The sequence below is a fragment of the Hibiscus syriacus genome, unplaced genomic scaffold, assembly GCF_006381635.1.
Source record: "Hibiscus syriacus cultivar Baekdansim isolate YM2019G1 unplaced genomic scaffold, ASM638163v2 tig00110332_pilon, whole genome shotgun sequence".
Taxonomy (NCBI): domain Eukaryota; kingdom Viridiplantae; phylum Streptophyta; class Magnoliopsida; order Malvales; family Malvaceae; genus Hibiscus; species Hibiscus syriacus.
This window is the reverse complement of record NW_024062688.1, coordinates 7,105,992-7,117,154: the sequence shown is the minus strand read 5'-3', so window position 1 is coordinate 7,117,154 and position 11,163 is coordinate 7,105,992. Positions and strand designations below refer to the sequence as shown.

At 33.5% G+C, this 11,163-nt stretch overlaps 1 pseudogene; it reads left to right on the top strand.

Moving 5' to 3' along the window:
- Positions 1-2,767: 2,767 nt before the first annotated feature.
- On the top strand, positions 2,768-5,330 carry LOC120119821 (annotated as a pseudogene).
- The last annotated feature ends 5,833 nt before the right edge of the window (positions 5,331-11,163 follow it).

Here is an 11,163-nt window from a genome sequence, read left to right as displayed (position 1 = left end):
AGGAAAAAAACCAAGTGTTAAAAGTTGAAAGAGGATTAGTGACATTGGTCTGCAATCAAAATAAAGTACAAAAATCAATATGCATGTAAAGAAATACCTCATTAAGTTGTTTCTTAAGATCCTGTAGCTTCTCTTTCAAAAGCTCTGATTCCTTCTCAGCATTATTAGCTCTAAATTCCATTCTTTCAAGCTACAACCAAACAAAGTATGCATTAGACTAACATAAATGCTACTTGATGTTCTTTCATCAACTAAATAAACAAGTTTAGGTAATCACGTCAGCACTTATTCTGGAAATAGAAAGCTTTGATTCTCCTTTAAGCTGAGCAAGCTCATGGTGAAGTCGTTTTTTCTCCTTTTCTATGCTTTGAGAAAATTGGTTAAGTTTACCCTCCAAATCAGCTGAGTCCTCTTCAGCTGAAGAGGACTCAGCTTTCTTGCGAAGGTTCATCTCATTTTGCAGCTTCCCCTATTGTAAAACATAATATAATGAAGCATAAGAAATGCATGTCTTTTACATAATGCAAAAGAATAAGCATAAACCATTTTCGAAAATGTGAGTGCCGACAACATTTCATGCAATTCAAGTGCAGGAAGATACTAATGCAGCAATACAAAAATTTTCAAAATCTTAGAAAAGGAATTGCTGAGACAGGCCAATCGAAACTATCACATACGAACAATAGCTTTGCTTAGAGCATTAACAACACACTCTAGAATCCAATTACGACACGAGAACCATTTTTTTTTATAAGAAACGGGCCTCGTTAAAAGCTCCCTTCATAACCTTCAAGCTATATAGGTCTCTCAACGGATATTAGAAGGAGGAAAAAAGTGACCAAAAATTTTATTACTAAAATATAGAGTACATCCAAGGTAAAACCATTTCAACTACAAACCATCCCCACAAAACACCCAAAATGCTCAACCACCCCCACCCATAACACCCCACATTATCCTATGTCCGACTTAGCTAAACTATCTGTTTTGCAATTAAAACACCTGTGGATATGCCTAATAGTCACATTATAATCCATCACGCGCTTGGCGATTTCCTTCACCAGATGAACAAAAGCAGTCAGGCTTGCCTCCGGGTTTTTAATCCACATCAAAGCAATATAAGAATCACTTTCTAAAATAAGAGCCCCTTGTTGCTCCACTCCGAATGCTAGAAAAGATTCAGCCCAGCTTGAATTGCTCTTAACTCAGCAAGAATCGAAGGACCTGGACCGGCCGCTACCGAGAAATACCCCAACTGCTTATGATCAGCATCCCTAAGCAATCCACCGATACCACTACGCCTCCAGTCACTACTTACAGTCCCATCCACATTCACTTTAAAAAACCCCGAAGAGGGCGGACCAACCATATGTCTTGGAAACTTTCTTCATAAGAGAAAAGCGTAAATTAGCCAAAGTTAAATCTCCCACAAGACAATCTACTGGAACAAGGAAATTCGAATTATTCGCCGAGAACCATGCAGACACCCTGTACCTGGCCAAAAAGAAAAGAAGGGTTTGATTCAACCTTCCATTCTCGAACACCATTTGATTTCGACATTTTCATACCGTCCACATTACAACACCTGGAACGAATTTCCATATGTCCAACTCCGGTATTAAATCAAACCATGAGTACATAAACTCCTTGGGATTATTAGGCAGAACTGTATGAATATTCCACAACACGAAACGAGAACCAATTAACATATAATCAACTCATCCATAATCCAAATATTCAATCAAGAAGATAAACAAGTTACCAAGGTTGTCAGGGTATGGGCCTAGGTGTCGCATCTTAGCTTCAATTAACAAAAGCTCCTCATACCCCTTCAAGTCAAACACGTTTGACCAAGCACACGTTTAGAGCACATATGCGTGCCTTTTTGTAAGGCTAGGGTTATAAATGAACTATGCATTTGATGAACAAATCATGAACAATGAAAGATGAATGAAAGCATCAACCAATTGAGTAACATGGTGCATCAATTGTCGTTGCAAATACAAGCATTGATGGCTTTCAACCAGAATTGTGAAAGATTAAAAGGAATTGGCGATGTAAACAACAATTCCAATCAAACAAGAAGTCAACCAACTAGGCAAGAGAACAAGACTGAGTCAACAGGTGGGCAAGGCATTGTGCCATAGAGCAAGCCATGGACATCTGCTCCCCATCAAAAAGGTCCCGAAGATGATCATACTTCCAAGTAGTCGTGGAAGCATCAATGAGGTCAGAAACAGTTGTGTAGTTGACATTGATAGACTGAGTTATAACACATCCATCACCATTACCGGGATCCAAGGATCATTCCAAATATTCACATTCACCCTCGAACCAATGCGCCAACCGTAACCTTTCTCTACCAAGCCCCGAGCACTCCAAAGACTCCTCCGAATGTATGAGGGATTGGATCCTGCGTTTAAGAAAATATCCCCGGATAGTATCGAGCCTTGAGGACACGCGCAAAAAAACAGTTGAGTTGGTTGATGAGACGCCAACATTGTTTAGCAAGAAGGGCTACATAAAAATACTTTATTGAGTGACTAATGCTATAATATATAGTCAGAAAATGTAAATAGATTAGATCTACAGACAAGGGCATTTTTGGAAGATAGCAAAGCGGTTGTTGAGTGGCTGAAAACTGAAGCACTTGTATGTAACTGTTTGCAACGGAATTTGGATTTTCTGGCAAAATAAAACAAATTAATTAATCACTCACAACTTCAATTCTCTGTGAAATTTCGTATTTGATTTTTAAGAAAATAATCTAAATTACTAAAACATAATAAAATTGAAAATCGGATCCCATGGCCTCTCGTCGGCGTATGCTTCTAAAGGTCATAATACTCGGAGACAGCGGGTAAATCTTATTATCATTTTCTCTTATTTCTATATATTATAAATTTTCTGTAATTTCCATTTTTATTTTTATTATTATACATTTTTTCTTGATATTCATCTTCTTTTGATTTTTGAATTTCTAGAGTTGGGAAGACATCTCTCATGAATCAGTAAGTTTTCAAACTTATTTTTTTTAGTTTTTGAAAATTTCAATCGCTGTTTCTGATGTTTTAATTATTATTAATTTTACTGGAATTAGCTATGTTAATCGTAAGTCTAGTAATCAGTACACAGCGACGATCGGAGCCGATTTTTTGACGAAAAGGTTCAGTTTGAAGATAGATTGTTTACATTGCAGGTAAAATGCTACTTTCTTCTAAACAGAATCAATTTATTTTTATTTCCTTGTTTTCACAAATAAACAAGTTAAATATATTGCTTGAAGCCTTGAAGTATCCGTATCAGAACACATTGAGCCACCTCGGTGGTGAAATGATGCTTTGTTCTTCCTGGAAGTCCTAGATTTGAGCAATTGTATTCGTGTGCATTCATTATCAATTGATTAATAAAATTCTGAATAGATACTACCTTGAAATCACTCCAAACTAATGAAAAAAAGTATATGTATCCAACATGTATTTGAATCTGACCTGATAAGTATCATCTTCCAAATATATGTAAAATCTTACAAAAACTTGAGTATAGCCGTGTTGGATTCATCCGTATATCAGATGCTTACCTCGGAGTTTATGTAATATAGTTATAAATCAAGCCAACCTTTATCTGTTCTTTGTGAAGATATTTATTTGCTAGGGAAGTAGCTAGAATAAGCTTTATTTACATTTCTTAGCATCGACACGCTGTGTCTGTGTAGATATGGGATACTGCTGGGCAGGAAAGATTTCAAAGTTAGGTGTGGCTTTCTATCGAGGTGCATATTGCTGCGTACTCGTGTATGATGTGAATATCATGAAGTCCTTTGATAATCTTAACAACTGGCGTGAAGAGTTTCTGATTCAGGTAATTTTCCATTCAATGACATAGGAGATATTAATTGGAAAAATAAAGTAATGTTGTAAACTATTGGTTGAATGTAAACTTTCCTTTTGTGGTGTTGGGAAACAAGGTTGATGTTGATGGTGGCAATAGCAGAGTGGTAAGATTCTTTTTTTCCCCTTTTCTTACTGTTTTGTAATATCAAATGGGAGTGTGTATTTGGGTTTTCTTGATGGTTTATAAACGAGGTTATTTATTTCTGGTTTAGGTTTCTGAAAAGAAAGCAAAGGCATGTGTGCTTGAAAGGGGAACATACCGTACTTTGAGACCTCTGCAAAAGAAGGGTCTAATGTTGATGCAGCTTTTGAGTGCATAACCAAAAATGCTCTCAGGAATGAACCTGAGGAGGAAATGTAAGTGTCATGTGTATCTAAATAATTTAGGCTTTGTTTGGTGCTTTTTCCTTTTTGCAAATAGAAAAAGTGCAAACCCAAGGGAGCTTTGTTTTTGTAGTTATGTGCTTAGTCTTGCTAAGAGATGTTGGATGTTGGGAAGTAAAAGTTGCAGAAATCAATGATGTTCCACAAAGAACGTGTATGCTTATTAAAATGCTTATGCTGATGAATAATTTAGGCTCTGTCTGGTGTTTTTTCCTTCTTTGCAAGGAGAAAAAGCGTGAACTAAATTGAGCTTTGTTCTGTAGTTATGTGCTTAGTCATACTAAGAGCTCCTTTTGTCAGAAACCAGTGATGTTCCACAAAGAACATGTATGCTCATTAAAATGTTTATGCTGATGGATCTGTTTCAAAATAAAATAAAATAAATCATTAACGTAGAAGAAGATGAGAAATAGCGTAAATTGACAATAGAAGATGTGACCTGTTTTTTCTGTGATGGATCAATTTTTACATCAATTACACTTGAATGCTTTTTAGATGAAGGCATTGCTCAGGATTTGGGTTGATTCATCTTGCATGGTGACCTATCCATACCATTAATAGAGTAACTTAATTCCATATTTGAACTACTTTGTTGTTTATATATGTCCTTGGAGAGCTCTGATTTATTTGCACAAGATACATTTACTGCCTTGTATTTGGTAGATCATGGGTTCATTTCAAAATTGAATAACAAATTAAAACAGTGAAAATGTGATGTTCTTTTATATGTGAGATTAGTTTATAAAAAGCATTATGAATATATTAGATTGGAGGATAACCACATTTTTATTGGATTGCTAATTGTTTGTCTTCCAACTCTTGTTTTGATCATGACCAAAGATACATTCCTGAAACGATTGATGTTGGCGGTGGAGGACGGTCACAGAGATCGACAGGATGCGAGTGTTGAGTCGTTGGATGGGGCTCTTTCTGTTTCATTAGAGTGCAAAAACGGCTGCCATGGATTTCTCATTTCTGGATTAGTGGTGCAGTTTGTGACGGGTAAAAATAGATTAGGATGATAATACTTCCCCAAGGTTGGATTTTGTATTAAAAGTTAGGGTAAACTACAGTTTTAATACCCAACTATCACTTTTGTGTCGTTTTAGTCACCCAACTATTTTTTTTCTCAAAATCATACTTATTGTTTAGTTTTGATTTCGTTTTGATCACCCACCGTTAAAAAAAATAATGTTGATGCTGACATGTCACCATAAGATAATGTCACTTCATCACTGAAATAAATAAAAAATATCACGTTGGCAGTTCTGTTAATTTTTTAACGATGAGTGATCAAAATAAGACCAGAACGTAACTTTCCGTATGACTTTAAAAAACAAATAGTTCGGTGACAAAAACAGAATAAAAGTGATAGTTGGGTACTAAACATGTAGTTTACCCCAAAAATTATTTCTTTCTTTTACCACAATTGATTTTTTCGAAGCTTGTGTGTGGTGCTTTTTATTTATATTTTATATATTTTTGAATTAAGATGATTGTCTTTATAATAAACTAATATAGTATCAGAATTTCAACTAATCGGTCAATAAATATTAGATGATTATATCAATAAAATCAATCTACCAGATTAAAGTATTTTCACATATTTAATAATTTGGGATTTTTACCGGTTTTATAAATAATTTTTACAATAATAGAATTATAATTTTAATAAAATAATAAGTTTCATTTTTTAGAAAATAAATTAATATGGTGGAGCTATTTACTTTAATACATCAATATGTCAATAATAGTGAATTAACTTTTGATGTTTGTCATATGGAAGTATTATTTGAAAAAAATTTGAAGCAGCTTCTCAAACAAGTGAAAAAACGTCAAGTCTTTTTCGTAAATAATTACGTGAAATAAACTTTTTTTTTATAATTTTTCATTACAATTTGGTCCCATCTCACGTTAGCTTCTTGTGAAACATGCATATGGATCAGATTAGTTCCTGTGGTTGTACAAAAGACAATACATCAATGATAAACGGGCTTTTGTTAGTTTGTGGTATCTTCTAATTGAAGATTAGGAACACTAATGATTTGATTGTAACAATGCAAAAGGCCGTAGCTATGAACCCTAAAATAATTAATTTTAACCCATTTTCTTATCAAGAAATGCTACGTCGAAGTAGCCATAATGGACAAGGTTATATATATATATATATTATTAATCTGAGATAAGTATAAGATAATATCACATCATAGATAACTCTCCATCATTTGACATTGAACACTCGTACCTGAAACCTTAAGAAATAACAACAATTCATTTACCGACGAAAAACGCTTGGTTTTTGCGACAACTAATGAACCTATAATGTGCTTGCATTGTTCAAGATATTGAGCCCCACTTTCATAAATAAAGACATTTTAATCATGGAATTTTTTACCATTCATAACAAAATCGCAATACAAATTTGAATTAAGATTGGTTTACTACTATTCATCACCGTTATTTAAACATTTTTAATCAAGTGTATTGATAAACACCAAACCTATTAGATGGATACCTAAATTATCTTTAATTAAAAAAGTGAGGCGGCAACTAATCCTTTGATTATATGTAGCCCTTGAGAATAACTATTCAATGACCCTCCTTGCTTCATTCTTATTGGAAAATAATCCATCAGCTGTAGCATGTAAAATGAAATCAAACTTAAAGCAATCGTATTCATTCAGGAATATCCTTAGAACACTAGTTTTTTTAAGATGATTGAATCTCTCTCAACTAGTCGATTAATTTAACATTCATAAATTATCATGTTAATTAATATTTAATGAATTAAAATTAATTCTAAGTGTATATCACACAATAATAATCGGTAATATAGCAATAAATTATTTTCTAATATTAGTAATATGATAATATAGTAATAAAATTATTTTTCCAATATTAATTTAATAATACAATTAATAATAAAGGATATTCTCGTCAATTTAAAAAATTCTTCAAACTCATAAAAGTATGCTAAGTTTCTCTAAAATGTATTTTTTTATAAATATATATATATATATATATATATATATTATAGATTATATATATTGTATCCAAGCCCGTCCAAAAAGATGTGCTTGTCGTATGCTCGTCAAAATTTATCATATTTCGATTGTTTCTTACAAAATAAAAAAAAAATTCTAAACACATGAAATTAAGATAATGTCACAATGCGACTATATGACCGTGACATTTTATTTAAAAAATGTGTATGTTAGTAAAAATAGTTTTTTTTTTTTGAATCAGCGGATTTTTCAAAATATGAGCCCTAAATGATTGTGACATTTGTACATGGACAGCCTTGATTGTATATATTAGACATAAACTCTTCATTTCCCACTTATGTATCTCATTAAATCAGAAATATGATTGTTCAACTCCATGCGTGTACATTTGTTCACAGAACTTGACCCTTCTATTTGTGCCTTAAAATGTTGAAAGAAGTAACAAAAATGTGTTTAACCTTTTCCATTTAAATCCATGGAGAACTGTAGCTTCTCAAACACCAAAGTTTTGTTTCTCTTTCAGAGATAAATAATACGTGAAACCGATTCTCTTACAATTGCATGACATGTGATAAGATGGTCTCTTCTCTTGTATTTTATTCTTTTATAATTTATACTTCCACTAGCTTGTTGAAAACATATGTATGTATGGGACGTATTAATTTGTTTGATTGTACAAGAATGGGATCTCCAATATGTGCACAAAAGTTGTTGATTCGTTATGTTTTTGGATTTTGGTCCGGACATTGTTCATTCTTCATCTTGAAGCTTGGCATATTTATATCAAAGTTAATTTGACGTATCCGATTCTATTTCAAATCATGTGACCATTTCATAATAATAAAACATCATTCGAATTAAATATAGGATATTACGAAATAATGTTAAAGTTAGACCTCAATGTTTAATCGAATAGTAATTTTAGTTCATATTATTTGTCTTTAAGCATTTTAAATCTCAATATTTCAAATTTTTTATTAAGATAACACATGTTGAATGAAAATCGTTAGTTGGCTAAATAACACATATTGCTGACAAGACGTTTCAACATGTAATTAATTGTTGACGTGTCATATGTTACATCATCACCTTAAGTGATATAGTACATACCACTTCATCACCTCAAGTGATATGGTACATGACACGTGTAATCCCCAGACCCGGTCTGTAATTTAGACCCAAACCTAAGTGGTCACATATCCCATTCAGAGATATTTTTTTTATTTCTTTAAAATATCTTACAATACATTAGATATAATACAGAACGAAATGTATTAATACAGATATATCCAAAACGATAGCAAATACATGTCACCAAACATAACTGAAAAACATATATAGATATAAGTTCGTACAAAATAAGTAGTTGATCTCCCCTGATGCCAAATCTGCTAGCTTACGGTCAGTTGTTATCTGAAAAAGGTAAAAATTATAGAATGAGCTAAAAAGCCCAGTGTGCCCCATACAATGTATAACACATACATAACAAAATAATTCAGATAAGATAAAACAATTTATCAAATATATTTTAATAATATGCACACTACCCCCATCTAATCACCAAAATGTGTAGGTTCACCTGAACCGTACAACACCTATACACCAGTAAGGCTTAACATGTGCACAAAGCAGAGGAGCCTAGGAAAACTGTAAGGTTTATCCTTGTACACAGCAAAGGGACCTGAGAAACTGTAAGGCTTACCCTTGCACACAACAAAGGGACCTGGTAAATTGTAAGGCTTACCTTCGCACACAGCAAAGGGACCTGGGAAACGGTAAGGCTTACCTTCGCACACAGTAAAAGGGACCTGATAATACTTCCTTCAATTGTACCCCCAATGACAAAAATAAACATGTATGCATTGGAGTAAAAAAAGGTAATTAATCCATTAAATATGGAAATGTTCCATATTTATAAATCATGTACAAAAATACTATAACTATAAACCATATAAAAATTATACGGTAAATCAGACATTTAATAAACATTATTCAAAATACCGAATATTTCCTCATAAAATATATTATATTCTCATAATATAAACCAGTTCAAATATATAGTTTAAAATTGTAAGATAACACTGTCAGGAAACACAACTGTAACAGTCTGAGAAATCAGATAGGGAAGCTTATTACTGGTTTTGTCGATCACGCTCTGCTGCAGCGCTAGATCCTACGAATTGGAAAAATCCATATTGGAAACCTAATATAAATAATCTAAATATTATTTAAATAATATACGGAAACCTACGGGTAATTCTCGTAGTACGCGGTTCAGGCTGATCTAACGAACGGACAACACCTGACCTAAATGATCCTTGCTCAGGTGAAACACGAGTACCTTCATAAAATATTTTTATTGAATCAATTCCTTAACCAAATCTAAAATAAATAATCAAAATATTGAAATATTAAGCCTTTTGGGTTTACAAGCTAGATTCAGGAATTTCGGGTCAGAATTTGACAAAACGGACTTCAGAATCAGATTCAGGACGTCGAAAAACATAAAGTATGATCTTTCAAAATTCTGAATTCTTGGTCAAAATCAAAGTCAACGGGTTTGACTGACAATTCTGAGACTTTCAGGTTTGAATTTTGTGAAACCGACTCCAAAAACGGATTCGGAACGTCAAAAAATGTTAGGATATGTATTCTCGAAAAAGATTAACGGTTTTTAATGACCGGTCAAAGTTATGGTCAAAGGAGGTCAACAATCAACCAGTTTACAGCACAATTTTTAAAATAATTCCCAAAATAGCACCTTTTTTAAATTAAATTTCTAAAATAGCACTTTTTGAACTAAATTCCTAAAATATTACTTTTTCGAATTAATTCCCAAAATATCACTCTTTTCGAATTAATTCCCAAAATATCACTCTTTTCGAATTAATTCCCAAAATAGCACCCATTTTGAATTAATTCACAAAATAGCACCCATTTCGAATTAATTCCTAAAATGTCACTCGGTCAACGATCAACTATCAGGTCGGGTAGGGTCAAAACCGGACAAACCGGTCAACCCTTGAATATAACCGGTCAAACCGGTCATTTTGGGCTTCCCCACGCGCAGTAATGACGCGTGGGGGCGCGTGGGATCATTTCTGGTAGCGTAAAATTCACGGAAAAATATCTAAAAATTATTTTGAGCAATTTCGAGATATTTACAAAGATCGTTTCAAATTTTTGAACGGCGGAGAGCTCGATTTCATCAAATCGAAAACTTTGACCGCTTCACCTCCCCACGCGCCGCCGTCGACGGAGACCGAGGATGACAACGGCGGACTCGGAACGACACAAGGAACACGATGGTGCGGGAGGTGTCGTAAACGAAGCAACGATCGGCGATGAATTTAAGATTTTCTTGGCGATTGAGCTAAAACGAATGTCGAGACTTTGACTGGAGATTCCTGGCGTTTGGCATCGTTTCACCTTAATTAATTTAAGGGAATTGTTCCTCACTCGATAACGAACACGATGGTGGTTTTAAAACGACGATCGGAATTCGGACGGCGTCGGGATCGTAGTCGGAAGTTGAGGTTGGGGAAGGGAGCTTTGGGAAGTGGTTTTCTGTTTTAAAAACAGAAAACCACGTATATATAAACCAATATGACCAACTTTTCTTGGGTAAATTCAAGGCTTGGTCCCTGAATTTTTTAACTCTAAAATAAGCTATAAATTTTAAAAACTTCTAATTTAGTCCCCAAAATTTACCAATTTTCACAATTTACCAATTTTCACAATTAAAACCTCAAATTTCAATTAAATATTATTTTGAAATTTTTGGGTTGTTACAACACGTCACTAATTTAACAGATATAGAAATATCATGTCAGCAACATTGATCGTTAATCAACTAATGGTTTTCATCTAATATTAATCAT